The following is a 16,067-nucleotide window of genomic DNA, read 5'->3' on the forward strand; positions in this document are numbered from 1 at the left end:
CCAGGCTAAATCTCAGCAGGTGTAAAATGCCATCTTCTTGGGGATGGAGGTTGAGGAGGAGCACGTTCTTAGCATAAGAAACAGTTTGAGAAAGAGAAGAAAGATCAGTCTGCAGCAAGGAGTTGTCAGGGGTTTACATGTGATTTAAGTGAGACTCATAAGGGTAGTTAGTGTCCAGAGAATGAATCCATCCTTGTAGAGGTGCAGTTTTGAAGCTGACTGTGTCGTGTGGTAGTATTGATCTTCTCATGTGTGCCAAAGAGAAACAGTTTTACCTTCAGCTCTGAGATCTTGTTGTTCAGCTCTTTCTAGTGCACGGAGTCTTTATCTAATGTCTATGTATGAGCATCAGGGAGGTCTGTGAATGTTTTTGCCAAATTTTGATTGTCTTTATGTATATTGGTTTTCTGTTGGTACTGTAACAAATGACCACAAACCTGTGGCTTACAACAACACAAATTTATAATCTTATGGTTCCGTAAGGACAGATGGCCAACATGGGATCCCACTAGGATAAAACAAACATTGTCAGCAGGCTTACATTCCTTTTTGGAGACTCTAGGGGAGAACTAATCCATTTCCTTACCTCTTCCCGTTTCCAGAGGCTGCCCACATTGCTTGGCAAGTGACCTCTTCTTCGATTTTCAAAGCAAGAAACATTGCATCTCTCTGAGCATTCTTCCATGTTTTCTTCTAACTGTGACTGAGTTCAAGCTCCTACTCCTCATCTCACAACAGGCCAGTAAATCAAGAGATGAGTTGTTAGGGCAAGAAATAGCAATTTTGTTCAGAAAGCCAGCAGGCTGAGAGGATGGTGGACTTGTATTCCAAAGAACCATCTTACCCAACTGAGATTCCAACTTCTTGTCTGAAAGGAAGGCAAGCCTGCTGACACGTTTCTTTTATCCCAGTGGGACCCATGTTGGCCATCTGTCCTTACAGAACCATAAGACTATAAATTTGTCACAGGTTTGTACCTAGGAGGCATGGTGGTGTGGTTGGTTGTTGCAAACCATTTGGTGCCAGAATTGTTTGTTCTTGCAGCTGTCTGTGTAGGTCTGATTACAATGTTCCTCTAAACCTACAACAGGACAAAGGTCATTCTCTTTTTTCTCTGTGTGTGAATGGAAAAGTGTTAAACCTTTAAAGGTCAGAGCCTTGAGAATGGGCTACCATGTTGTATTTCAGGCTGTGGGCAACATTCTTTCGCGACAGGTGCAGAGCAAGCATGGCTGAACACAGGTGACAGAGCACAAGGTTTAGAGCTAAAGGAATAGGTCCAGCGTGGGGACAGGGTGTTCTCTGTTACCGCTTTGGGCAGGAGAGATGTTCCGATTTTAAGGATTCACGTGATCAGATTGGGTCCACTGAGATAACTCACTGTAATCACTCCATGTCAAGTTCCTTAACTTAATGACTTCTACAGAGTCCTCTTTGCCATGTAAGGTAACAAGGGGAGGAGAGCAAGGAACAAACATACAGACATCTTGGTGGGCAGCTTTATTCTTCTTACTCCTTAGGTTTATTTTTCCAGAGAAAATCTCTAAAGCATTTACGAGAATCTCATATGCTACCCATGACCCAAAAGGTTTAGACTCACTTTCTTAATCTCTTCCTGCCTCCAAGTTTGCTTGTTCTGAATTCCCTCAAGAGAGCCAACTTCAGATAGTGACTTAGCCCATTCTGTCCTCTTTCTTTGCATCCTTCTTCCTATTTATCATCTCCCCCCATCTTTCTATTTTATTCCTCAGTTGTATGGTATCCCACAGCAGAGATCTCACATTTGGTGTCCTGCAAGTGTATCTAATATGGAGATGCAATTGGCTTGTAGACTGTTTTAAAACATTTGTGTTGTTCAGTTGCTAAATCCTGTCCAATTCTTTGTGACCCCATGGACTGCAGCATGCCAGGCTTTCTGTCCTTCACTATCTCCCGGAGTTTGCTTAAACTCACATCCATTGAGTTGGTGATGCCGTCCAACCGTCTCATCTTCTGTTGCCCTCTTCTCCTCCTGCTTTCAATCTTTCTCAGCATCAGGATCTTTTCTAATGAGTCAGCTCTTCGCATCAGGTAGCCAAAGTATTGGATCTTCAGCTTCAGCACCAGTCCTTCCAATGAATATTCAGGGTTGATTTCCTTTAGGATGGACTGGTTTGGTCTCCTTGCTCTCCAAGGGATTCTTAAGAGTCTTCTCCAGCACCACAGTTCAAAAGCATCAATCCTCCAGGATTCAATGTTTAAATATCAGAGGTTTTATGGATTTTTGACATTCTTTTGAAATCTGTAAAAATGGGATAACCCAGGGTGTACATTCTTGTAAGGCAGTAATTAGTTGGAATAATTAGGAGCAGCTCTTCATTTTCCCACAATCCCCACTCAGATCTCTATGTATGCTCTTTGCCTGGCTCTTATAGGCCGTTTGATTTAAATGCCTACTTCAATCCTTTTCTTCCCAGCAACTGCTCATCCTTAGGACTCTAGCTGCCTGGAGCTCAGCCCTAATAAGGTGATGGCTGATAAATACCTTAATGCTTCCTTATGAAAGATGATGTGTTTACATTTTAATTTGGATTTTCAGTGCATCTGAGTGGTGGGGCTGCATATTGCCCTACTCTGGCATGGTCCTTAGTATCTGGAGCTTTTTAAAACTCGTAGTTACAGAACTGCATTTAGTTAGAGCAAGAATGAAGCTTTAGTAATCATTTAATACAACCCTCTCATTTCCTAGTTTGACACCCAGCAAGGCTGTAATTTGCTTAAGCCCGGGCTTCCCTTGCAATAGAACCAGGACAAGCACCATCAGCCTGTTTAGAGCAGTTAGGTGATGAATATGCATCAGTTTGATTGATTTTTATAGCTAAAGCCAGTGCCAATTCTGTAAATGCTCAGATATGACAAAAGGGAATTTATGGTTATAGGAGAATACTAATGAAGTTGTGGATTTCTTACCCAGCTAAGTAAATTTACTTTTGAGAGTGATAAACTCACTTGTGTTTAAAATATTGTATTAAAATTTATGACAGTATTAAGCCTTTTAATGTCATTAAAGACCTTGCCTGTATAAACAAGAGCTATTCTATAGCAATGTGTTACTACTAATTAAGTTGGTGGTTACATTTGTGAATTGGAGTTCATTAGATCATCTGAAGTCCCCAATTAGAGGGGGTTGAAGATTGGGGTATTAGCAAGGATAATGGCCTTTGATGGCTTTGACTATTTTTGTAACATTTCAGATAAAAGAGAAAACTTTGTTGCTTTATGGAAGGAGGAAGTTTTGTTGGCAGCAGCTTTTCCTTGGGGGATAAATCCTTTCATCTTTTGTTTTTGAGATAGACAACTTGTGTGTGTTCTAATAGCTACTTGTTTCTTGTTCAAATGTTTTTCTGTAGAAGTAGGCAGAGTCTAAATGGGCTCTGCTAAAAGGAGAAAGAATGAGTAAGGGAATGAGCACCCAGAGTTTTTTAACAGTAAAGAACATAAAATGTGCCTTTTAAGACTGTACTAGAGCAGAGATCTGTGTATTATCAGTGTGCTCTTCTTGTTAGTGTGTTTTTAGAATTTATTTTTCATTTTTTAAAGGGATATGATAGAGATTTTTTTAAAAATTAACTTGTCTTGACAGAATTTTGAGAGTCTGGTACATAGTTGGGTAATCATGGATTCCCAAAATAGCCTTTTTTGCTTATACCGCATAGAATGGCAGTCATGTAGTGAGGGTTCTCCTCAGCCCCTATCCTGCCTCCACCCCATGGGTGCAGAAGAATGCTGGTGGAATGGAAATTAAGAAATTCAGGGTCTTAAATACCATATGGTGTCACTTATATATGGAATCTAAAATATGACACAAAGGAACTTATCTGTGAAACCGAAACATACTCATATAGAATACAGACTTGTGGTTGCCAAGGGGGAGGTGGAAGGGGGTGGATTGGGAGTTTGGGGTTGTTGTTGTTCACTCGCTAAGTCATGTCCAAGACTTTGCAACCTCATGGACTGTAGCACTCCAGGCTCCTCTGTCCTCTCCCAGAGTTTGCTCAGGTTTATGTCCACTGAGTCAGAGATGTTATCTAACCATCTCATCTTCTGTTGCCCCCTTTTGCCTTCAATCTTTACCAGCATCAGAATCTTTTCCAATGAGTCAGCTCTTTGCATCAGAAGGCCCGATTACTGGAGCTTCAGCTTCAGCATCAGTCGTTCCAATGAATATTCAGGGTTGATTTCCTTTAGGATTGATTGGCTTGACCTCCTGGCAGTCCAAGGGACTCTCAAGAGTCTTCTCTGACATCACAATTTGAAAGCATCAATTCTTGGCTCTCAGCCTTCTTTATGATCAAACTCTCACATCCATCCATACATGACTACTAGAAAAACCATAGCTTTGACTATATGGACCTTTTTTGGCAAAGTGATGTCTCTGCTTTTTAATATGCTCTCTGGGTTTGTCATAACTTTCCTTCCACAGTTTTGGGTTAACAGATGTAAACTATTATACCCCAGATTTCCCCAGCAACTCAGTGGGTAAAGAATCCACGTGCAATTTAGAAGACACAAGAGATGCAGATTCAATCCCTGGGCCAGGGAGATCCCCTGGAGGAGGAAACGGCAGGCCACTCCAGTATTTTTGCCTAGAAAACTCCATGGACAGAGGAGCTGCAGAGACTAGACTAAGCACATGGAATGCAGACACGAAAACTTTTCTATAGAATAGATGAACAACAGGGTCCTACTGTATAGCACAGCAAACGGGATTCAACATCTTATGATATGATGGAAAAGAACGTGATGGGGACGTATATATATATGTATGACTTAATCACTTTGCTGTACAAAAGAAATTAACACAACACTGTAAGTCACCTCTACTTCAAGAACATAAACTTAAAAGAAATGCAGGTTTTACCTCTTGTCTATAAGGTAACCCCCCTCTCCCCTAATTCAGGTTTCAGTCAGGTGATTTCTAAAGCCCCATTTGCCTCAAGCCTGAAAATTGTCAACACCCCGGATGTTTAACGGATTAGACATGGAAAGACTTTAGCTTAATAATAAAGCTCGTGCAGCCACAGATAAAAATAATTTATCCTCCCTGCTGTAGACCACACACAAAAGAATCCCACACCAAATCCTTAGTGTTGATTGAAAAAGAGCCCACACTTGATTGTTCTGGAAATGAAACCCTCTTTTCCTTCTTCGTTTTCTTTTTTTTTGAAGTATTATGCCCTTGATCACTCAATAAAATGTTATCACGTTGGCTGGACAATGATTAGGATAAAGATAAAAGGGAAACTCATTTTTCATTAAAAAAAATAATAAAAGTAAGTGACACATGGTTTTATTAAGGAATACAGTAAATTCCAAGGAAATAAAAATTCCTTATAATTGTATACCGCCCAGATATAACCTCTGCTACTGCTGTAGTATACGTTTTAATATTCTTGCCTTTGTTTTAATTTGGGCATGAAAAAGAATGATGTGTGTGTGAAAGGGCCTTCCCAATGCAGTAGAGTTTGAATCTGTTAGAGAAGTAATATTTATTTAAAGCAAACCCCACAGAATAAACTAGACTGGAAAGTATTCTGACTATCCAATCTTTATACAGAAACTAATAGAGTAATGGGTTAATTATCACAAGGCTGCTGAGTTCATTTACGGCTAAGTTGAACAAATTTGATTTTCTATAATGAATACTTTAATGTACGATTTTCTATAAGAAACTTATTTTACAGACTTTAGTCTCTTTATGGCCCTATGTTTGAAATAATATTTCTAGGAGATGGAGCAAAAAACTTTGTCCTTAATGTTTCAACACCTTGGGAAACTTCTTGCCCTAACTTGGAATTGATTTAAGAGAGAAATTTCAGTAATGATTATAGGTGACAGTGTGCGTTTAAACTTAAATCTAATTTAGAATGTTGGCTAGCTGTTTAAGTATTCAGTGTTCCTGAGGCCATGGGAATGAAGCTGTTCCTCTTACTCTTCATCTTCCCAATGAGGCAATGGCTACTCCAGTGCCTCTGTTCGTATTATCAACAGGATTATTCCTTTTCAGGACTTATGCTAAATATCACACACACACACATCATGTATAATGACACATAGGGCTCCCACCAACCCCTTCTATTTTTCTTTTATCCTTTATCAATACTAGATAAAAACATTTTTGTTAGAGTTTATATATTTATATATATATGAAATATATATGAAATTTCTTCATATGTATGAAATCTTAGAGACCCATTTTTGTGTAACTTGTTTGTCCCACTTAATTCTGTATTTTTCTATATCATGAAATATTCTAAAATGTTAGCTAGTCTATGGATAGCTATTCTATGGATATACCATAGCTGGAAATAGCTATTCTATGGATATACCATCGATTTAACTAATTCCAAATTATTTGATATTTTGGTAACTTACAGGATTTTTATCTGTAGACATTTCTGTAGTAAAAATCATTGAAAAATATTTCTATGTACATCCATTATAGTTTCCTTGGTTTATGCTGCTGTTGCTGCTAAGTTGCTTTAGTCTTGTCCGACTCTGTGCGACCCCATAGCCAGCAGCCCACCCAGCTCCTCCGTCCCTGGAATTAAGGCAAGAACACTGGAGTAGGTTGCTATTTCCTTCTCCAGTGCATGCATGCTAAGTCGCTTCAGTTGTGTCCGACTCTGTGCGACCCTATGGACAGCAGCCCACCAGGCTCCTCCGTCCACAGGATTCTCTAGGCAAGAATACTGGAGTGGGTTGCCATTTCCTTCTCCTTCCTTGGCTTATACTTAAGGGTAAAAGTTCTCTAGGTTTAGGATTTGAAACGGTTAACCAAACCAAAATTAGAGTGTAAAGTTTTCCATTATATGATCATGGAAGAAGATAGGAATATAACAGATAATTGATCCCTCTGAGAGAACTTGGTAGAAAGTCACATGACTGGATTTCTTTATATGTTTGAATTGTAGAATAGTGGTCCTGAGTGACACACTTGAGACAGTTTAGTCCAATCCCCTCTCCACACTGTGTGTTCTAGATACTTCTGTCTCATCCACTATTGTTTTAACTAAGTCTTTTGGCTGTGCTGTGTCTTTGCTCCTGTGCGCTTTCTCCAGATGTGGTGAGTGGGCTCTACTCTCTCTCTGTGGTTCCTGGGCTTCTGGCTGTGCTGGCTTCTCTTGGTGCAGAGCGTGGGCTCCAGGGCGTGCGGGCTTCAGTAGTTGGAGCACAGGCCTTTAGGTGTCCTGCAGCATGTGGAATCTTCTCAGACCAGGGATTGAACTGGTGTCCCTTGCAGTGCAAAGTGGATTTTTAACCACTAGAGCACCAGGGAAGCCCCTCTCATCATTTTCTAGTTAAGACTGTGCAAAGGCCAAGTGCCCCTGGCCCTCACATTCCCAGAAGATGTTTGGAAGTGATTCGGGGGTGGGGAATTCTTTGTTGTGTGGGGCTGCCTGATGCCTGTCAAGGCAGTGGCTCCAGCTCACAGAATTCAGTGGGGAGCCCAGCCTCTGTGTGCATCACAAATAGCCCTCAGTTTCCTAAATGCTCCCTAGAGGGCCTACCACTGCCTGCTTAAGAAATGCCAGTCTTTATGATTGGTACTTAAAACCATGTTTTACTGGAGCCTTTACTTATGTGGGCACATGTTCATAATATAGTTGTACGTGAGGAAAAAGCAATTACATGACAGTAATGTCCCTCTGAAAGTTGAGGCAGAAAACTGAAGAGACTAGGCTGGGGCTTGAGGGGGGTCATGAGAGTGAGCAGAGCTGTCTGTGGAATGGAAGCATCTGCTAGAGCACTCTGCCCCTTGGGCTGAGCACTGCCTGCCCGAGACTGGGTATCTGATCACCCTGTCCTGAGTGGACATGTGAGATGGTGGAGGCGGGGAGCTTTGTGTCCCACTCATCAGACCAGGGGGTCCTCTCAGTGTGATGAATAATCATGCATTATTGGGACCTCTGGACCTGCTGGCGCTCCTATCCCAGACTCAGCCTCCTTCCCTCTCCCAGGCCTAACACTGTGAGCCTGTCTCACTGCTCGATTATTCTCCAGGCATCAGTGTGTTTTCTGGCTATTTCTGGGCTCTATTCCAGCCCACTCAGCTGAGGTGCCTGTCCTGCCTTTTATTTGGAGTTTCTCAGAGCATCTCCAGGGACTTAGCTCTTCCTTCTTCTGGACCGTGTCCCCTGGGAGGCCCATCCAGAAACACTGGGTCACTCCTGTACCCCCCAAAGTCCCTCACCTACATCCTTTACCCACTGGTCTCTTCCCAGGTGGATGACCTGAACCTTCAGGGCAATGTTTCCCATTTGGGGTTGCCCTGGAGTGCTTGTTAATTTCATATTTCCTTGGGAAATCCTGACTCAGTGAGTCTGGGGCCAGGAATCTCTGTTTTTATTAACAATGATTGATTCTAGTCTTCAGAGAAGTACAAGATGGGAGATAGGCTTAGGTCCCAGTTCCCAGAGGGCTTGTTCCTGGGGATCAGTCCCGACACCCATGTCGTCTCTGTGGGAGTTCATTGGCCTGAACACGGAGATACATGGGGTAGGGGGAGTCAGTGTACAAATAGCTCTCAACTTAGAGTTCTGTTTTTCATCAGCTGTCTCTTTGAACATCATTTTGAACTCTTGGTTTCTTTATCTTTGGAGTTGGCTGTGCAATATTTGATCTCAGTCCTTCAGCATGGAAATTTGGTAAAAACCAGTGAGAGACTGTCTTTAATACAGCCTACACCCCACAGGGAAAGGAACTTCTTACTTGGTGGTATTGGAGGTTGTTATTGTTTCTAATAATATTACTGGAATTTCTTGGCATCTTGTCCGTGTCTGTATATGGAGTGATTGTTTGTATATAATGAATATTGTGCTCAGAGGGGTGTCCTCTTGGGATACACCTTTTGTTTTCAGAGGAGTTTCAGGAAACAGCAGCCATCCAGCCCGCAGACAGTCATCCGGGTATACATTAGCGTATCCTGTGTTGTTTTCTGATACAGAGGCTCATCCAAGGCAGTGGAATATCTTGAGTTTTAAGATGTGACCCGTGGTAGGCACTGTTTAGTTTTCAGGTTCTAATTCTTTATGAAGGACTCTGAAAAGTGTGTTTCATGCTCTGCTTTTACTTTCTGCCCAGATTTTCTAAACGTGTGTTAGAAAGTCACTTGCTCATCTGTAGCAGGTCTCCTCAGCAAAAAATGTGTCTGCTCGTGGGGATAAGAGTCAGCCCCACCTGCTACAGGTGGAGGAGGGAGGGTGAGTTTTATCCTAATCATTTCACACACTGAGGAATATACCGGAATTGGCAGCCACTCATAGCCCTGGAATTAATCCTTTATTAGCAAACCGGTGAGTGCCTACTATGTACCAAATGCCAAGATTAGCTGTAAACATAAAACATTAAACAAGCCTCATATAATCCCTGTCCCTTGGAACTTCCCATCCTGAGAAAGAGACAATTAAATAAATTAGACAGATACAGTTAGGGACTGAGATGTGCTACATGGCAGAGGTGAGAGACCAGAGTACAGTGAGACCCGTGAAAGGGAGACCTGATCGGCACCTGGTATCTAGAGGTTGCGTGAGTTACTAGGAGAGGAAGAGGAGAGGGAAGAGTGTTGCGGACACAGGGGCAGCACATATGATGGGCTGAGGTGGAGAGACGCACGGAGGAGGAGATCGGCATGAGTCAGGTTTGAAGAAGTGTACGGATGCCACTCCTTCAGGATGTCACAGGGTGTTTGAAATATTTTGATCTGTAAGTGTGCAGAAAGTTAGCGACAAGGTTGCCATGTGGGCATTGGTTTGGAGAAGGTGGAGGAGAAGCAGTAAGAGCAGGAAGGTAGCCCGGAAGGCAGATGATGGTGACGTGGCCTGAGGTAGTGGCGGGGGGAGGAGAGAGGTCTGATGTAAACGTGATTCGGGGTAAGAAACTGAAGGACTTGGGATCGGCTTGGCCTTTGGACTTGAGGGAGAGGAGAGCGTCAGATGACTCTCAGGTGTCTTCCACCAGCGATTTGGATAGATGAGGAAGCTTTTTACTGAGATACGGAACATTTTTGTCTGCTAATTTAATTACAGAAAGTTGATATAAATCTAACATACTATGCTAAAATACTGCTTCTTCACAAATTATCACATTTCGGGTTTGACATTATCCATCAGCCAAGAAAAACATCTTAATGCTTCGTTCACTTAGCTGTTTTGAATTTCAGTCTGCCTGCTGGGAGAGGTCACTGCAGGATGACCCTGCAGGCTGACTCAGCACAGGCTTTAGGGTCCTAGGAGTGAGGGAACATCAACAGATTGTAGACAAGTTGCACTTCCACAGGCTAGCCAGTTTTGTAGTCACACAGCCCAGGAAAATACCCTTTTAAAATCAGCACACAGCTGTTTTATGTTCCTCCGGAAAGTGTTTTGACTTGTATCATAGCAGTGGTCATCGTGGTGGCGATGGTGGTATTGGTGGTGGTGATGGTGTAGTGGTGATGTGGCTATTGGGGTTGGGGGCGAGGGGAACTGGGGGCATCAGTGCTGAGAGCCATATCAGACTCTGAAGGGTCCAGGCTGCAGTTTCCCACTCCCTGGGCCTGGACTAGAGGGCAGGGCTGTGTTGGAGCTGGCAGGATTGTACATGCTTCAAGCACTCCCTTTAAAGGTCTTAAGAAAAAGGGAATTTGAGATACCTAGCTTCTGTTCCTGTTCTTCTCTTTTCATTGTTAAATATCTCTAGTGAGACGTTTCCATTTCTGTTTCCTCATCTGCCATGACCTTTATCTCTTCTGATCCACTGGCCTTTTTATTTCTCCGCTTTCATTTTCATTACCTCTGGATGACTTGGAGATTTTCCGGCAGCGTGAGCTTGGGCAGTCCTCCTGCACACCCTGTTCTCGCTGCCTTGCTTGCTTTTTCTCAGTAATATTTAGCATCTGGTGCATCACAGATCACTGGTTTACTTCGTTAGGTTCTCTCTGCTTCTGTGAGAATGTAAGTTGCATTGACACAGAAACTTGTTAATTCACTGCTTTATTCCCAACACCTGCAGTAGTAATACTTGACATAATTTGGTGTTTAATAATTGTTTAGTGAATGGAAAAATTATTTAATTGCCTTATCTGTGTCCTGTTGGGTCACATAGCTCTAATAATGCTAAACTCTTATGGTTACTGTGAGGATTAGATGAAATAATATAAGTACAGTGCCTGGTATTTCCCTGAAATTGTTAGGCTTTTCACTCCTTTTGTAATTTGTTGCAGTATAGCTGATTTACAGTGTTGTGTTTAATGTCTGCTGTATAGCATTGCTGTTGTTCAGCCGCTCAGCCATGTCCAAATCTTTGCGAACCCATCGATACCAGGTTTCCCTGTCCTTCACCAACTCCTGGAGTTTGCTCAAACTTATGTCCATTGAGTCAGTGATGCCATCCAACCATCTCATCCTCTGTCGTCCCCTTCTCCCCCTGCCCTCAATCTTTCCTAGCATCAGGGTCTTTTCCAATGAGTCAGTTCTCTGCATCAGGTGGCCAAAGTATTGGAGTTTCAGCTTCAGCATCAGTCCTTCCATTGAATATTCAGGGTTGATTTTCTTCAAGATTGACTAATTTGATATCCTTGCAGTCCAAAGGACTCTCAAGAGTCTTCTCCAACACCACAGTTCAAAAGCATCAATTCTTCAGTGCTCAGCCTTCCCTATGGTCCAACTGTAACATCTCTACATGACTACTGGAAAAACCATAGATTTGACTATAAGGACCTTTGTCAGCAAAGTGATGTCTCTGCTTTTTAATAAGCTGTCTAGGTTTGTCATGGTATTTCTTCCAAGGAACAAGCATCTTTTAATTTTGTGGCTGCAGTCACCATTTGCAGTGATTTTGGAGCCCAAGAAAATAAAGTCTGACACTGTGTCCGTTGTTTCCCCATCTATTTGCCGTGAAGTGATGGGACTGGATACCATGTTCTTAGTTTTCTGAATATTGAGTTTTAAGCCAACTTTTTTCCTCTTCTCTTTGACTTTCATCAAGAGGCTCTTTATTTCCTCTTCGCTTTCTGCCATAAAGGTGGTGTCATCTGCATATCTGAAGTTATTGATATTTCTCCTGGCAATCTTGATTCCATCTTGTGCTTCATCCAGTCCAGCATTTCATATAATGTACTCTGCATATAAGTTAAATAAGCCAGGTAACAATACTCAGCCTTGATGTACTCCTTCCCCAATTTTGAACCAGTCCATTATTCCATGTCTGGTTCTAATTGTTGCTTCTTGACCCACATACAGATTTTTCAGGAGGTAGGAGAGGTGGTCTGGTATTCCCATCTGTTTAAGAGTTTTCCACACTTTGGTATGATCCACACAGTGAAAGGATTTAGCTTAGTCAATGAAGCAGAAATAGATGTTGTTCTGGAATTCTCTGCAGATGTTGGCAATTTGATCTCTGGTTCCTCTGCTTTTCTAAATGCAGCTTGTACATCTTGAAGTTCTCAGTTCACATACTGTTTAAGCCTAGCTTGGAGAATTTTGAGCGTTACTTTTCTAGTGTGTGAGATCAGTATAATTGTGCAATAGTTTGAACATTCTTTAGCATTGCCCTTCTTTGGGATTGGAATGAAAACTGACCTTTTCCAGTCCTGTGACCACTACTGAGTTTTCCAAATTTGCTGGCATATTGAGTGGAACACTTCCACAGCATCATCTTTTAAGATTTGAAATAGCTCAACTGGAATTCCATCACCTCCACTAGCTTTGTTCATAGTAATGCTTCCTAAGGCCCATTGACTTCACATTCCAAGATGTCTGATCTAGGTGAGTGATCACACCATTGTGGTTATCCAAATTGTTAAGGTCTTTTTTGTATAGTTCGGTGTATTCTTGCAACCTCTTCTTAATATCTTCTGTTTCTGTTAGGTCCATACCATTTATATCCTTTATTGTGCCCATCTTTGCATGAAATGTTCCCTTGATATCTCTAATATTCTTGAAGAGATCTCTAGTCTTTCCCATTCTATTGTTTTCTTCTATTTTTTGCATTGTTCACTTAAGAAGGCTTTCTTTTCTTCTTGCTATTCTTTGGAACTCTGCATTCAGATGTATATATCTTTCCTTTTCTCCTTTGTCTTTTGCTTCTCATTGTTTTCTCAGCTGTTTGTAAGGCCCCCTTAGACAACCATTTTTCCTTTTTGCATTTCTTTTTCTTGGGGATGGTTTTGATCATTGTTTCCTGTTCAGTGTTCCGAACCTCCTTCCATAGTTCTTTAGGTCCTCTATCAGATCTAATCCCTTGAATCTATTTGTCACTTCTACTGTATAATCGTAAGGGGTTTGATTTAGGCCATACCTGAATGGTCTAGTGGTTTTCCCTACTTTCTTCAGTTTAAGTCTGAATTTGGCAATAAGCAGTTCATGATCTGAGCCACAGTAAGCTCCTGGTCTTGTTTTTGCTGACTGTATAGAGCTTCTCCATCTTTGGCTGCTAAGAATATAATCAGTCTGAATGGTATTGACCATCTGGTAGAGTCATCTCTCGTGTTGTTGCAGTAGGGAGTTTGCTATGACCAGTACAGACTATGCTGTACAGCATAGAGAGTGGGATACACATATAGAAACACTGTTTTCTATATTCTTTTCCCTTGTGGTTTATCACAGGTTGTTGAACACAGTTCCCCATGTTAACCAGTAGAACCTTGTTGTTTATCCATCCTATATATATTAGTTTGCATCTACTAATCCCAAATTTCCAATCCCTCTCTCCCCACCCCTACCCCTGACAACTACAGGTCTTTTCTCTATATCTATGATTTTTTTTTCTGTTTTGTAGATGTGTTCATTTCTCTCATATTTTAAATTCCACATAAAGAGTTATCATATTGTATTTGTCTTTTTGACTTACTTTACTAATCTCTAGGTCCATCCACGTTGCTGCAAATGACATTATTTCATTCTTTTTAATTCCTCTTTTAAAGGAGTATTATTCCTGTAAGACTTCTTTTTTTTTTTTTTTTCCTGTAAGACTTCCTGATACTCTTTTTTCTTGTATCCTCTTTTCCCTTCACTGTTTAAGTTGTTGTCCTTGTTGGCTTCTTATCTCCTTAGTGATGCTTCTGTATTTTCTTCATGGTTCTTCCTTCTGTGCCCTAGCTGCCAGATAGCTGCCTAGTGGCCCTGAATAAGTATGACTCAGCTTTTATCTCTTTCAGCTTATTTACTCACGAAGCTTCAATTATTATTTTTAATTATGCCATTTCATCATTATAATTTATAATTCTATTGTGTTTTTTACATTTGATCAAACAGTGCATGTGTTACATTTAATACACCTACCAGTTGCTATCAATGTTTTTCCTGAACTGTCCTTCACATCCTGAATTATCCTGTGACATACCTGATATCATCTTCACTTGACAGATGAGGAAACTGAGATTGAGAGAGGTTAATATCTTGCCCATGAGTACCCACACCAAGTTTAAGTGGTAGATCCGGAAGTCATTCTCGGGTCTGGATCGTTCTGTTTCTTCCTCCCTGCATCCATGCATAAGCATGTAGTGAGTGTGTGCCATGTGCCAGGCAGCGTGCTAGGCTCTGGCCACACTGTGAGAAGGTGATGCACAGCCTGGGACCACCGTGCCTCATTGCTACCACTGCCCTCACTCCCCAGAACACACTGTCAAGTGCTCTGTGCTGATGAGCCCTGCCCAGGTACTCTCACTTCCCTGTTTCATCCTTACTTCAAGCTTCAACTGTCTAAGTAAAAATTCATGAATTGCCTTTCTTCATGCAAGCCACCCACTCTCCCCTCCAAAATGACCTATTTTTCTATCTTATTACTCCATCTCTTTCATTCAGCACTTTCAATATACATCCAAGACCTCTTGGTGGTGTTCTCCTTGCAAATATTTCTTTCATCTGTCTCTCCCTCCCCATCTCCTCTCCACCATTCTAATATCAGCTCCCATGTCCTCATTTCTTGATTTATGAAAGCCTTGAGGCTGGGTTCTAATTAGTTTTATTCTCTGCTTCAGAATTCACTAGACTCTAAGTTTCCTAAAGGCCTAGAGGGCTGTTCCTTGAGTCTCATTTCCAGAGCACTGTCCAAGTCACACAAGAGACATTCAGATGACTACTAAAGCATCTTAGATGTTTAGATCACAGTTCTCAAACCTGATCTGGGGTTTGTCTGGAGATGACAAGTAGCTTTCTTGGAAGGTTATGAGAAGGTATTACATGTAGCTGTTGTCTGCATCTCAATAATATATACTGTATATTTTAAACCAACTCTTATTTCTGCTTTCTTCCATTAATGTTTGCTCCCATGTAATTTTTACCCCATCTGCTGGCATCAGAGCAGACATTCATGGTTGAGAACTGATAAATACTCCTTCCATTAGAGAACACAACTCTTCCATTTCTTTCTGGTGGTGCTGCCATTACTCCATAGAAACACAGTTTGAGAACCACTTTAGGTTACAGAGAGGTTATGAGCTATTCAGAATTTTAGATATTCTTGGCTAGGCCAGCTTCATGCCTGTCCCCAAGAGGGTTTCTCCCATTTTGCAGGAAAAAGCTACTGTATATTTTCTGAAGCCTTGGAGTCACTGTTTGTGTCTTAGGCAACTGACGGGCAGAGGATTGGTGTGCCAGCATTTTCTTCCTCACTTTCTTGGCTCACCTGGTCCATCTTTCCATAGATTCATGGTTGGGACCCTTAATCTTGTCTCATACCCAGGAGGGATATTTGTGCAGACATGGTCAACATCAGTGTGACCATCAAATTCTGTTTTACCATCTCCTCCTTTTTCTCATTAGAAGTAAATTGTTTGCACAGTTAGCAATACTCATGGAGTGAAAAAAAATTTTGTTCTTAAGAATATTTTGAAGATATTAGACTTGTGGCATTTCTAAATGTGCATCATTACTTTCAGAAATCATTCATCTAGATGACCATTCAGAGGACATATATGCTTTCTTCAGAACTCAAACCAAAGCAGAATAGTAATTGTAAATAATTCTGTCCTAAAACAAATCCTTTTGTAAATGACTTAACACTGACTACGGCTTTTATTCCTTAAGATAGCAGGCCTTTTAATAAGG

General features: G+C 41.4%; 1 protein-coding gene across 5 annotated transcripts in view; it reads left to right on the top strand.

Moving 5' to 3' along the window:
* FAM13C (family with sequence similarity 13 member C) overlaps nt 1-16,067 on the top strand; it is a 137,016-nt gene that overhangs the window by 62,874 nt on the left and 58,075 nt on the right. The window lies entirely within an intron of this gene.

Source organism: Capricornis sumatraensis, chromosome 10 (assembly GCF_032405125.1).
Source record: "Capricornis sumatraensis isolate serow.1 chromosome 10, serow.2, whole genome shotgun sequence".
Lineage (NCBI taxonomy): Eukaryota > Metazoa > Chordata > Mammalia > Artiodactyla > Bovidae > Capricornis > Capricornis sumatraensis.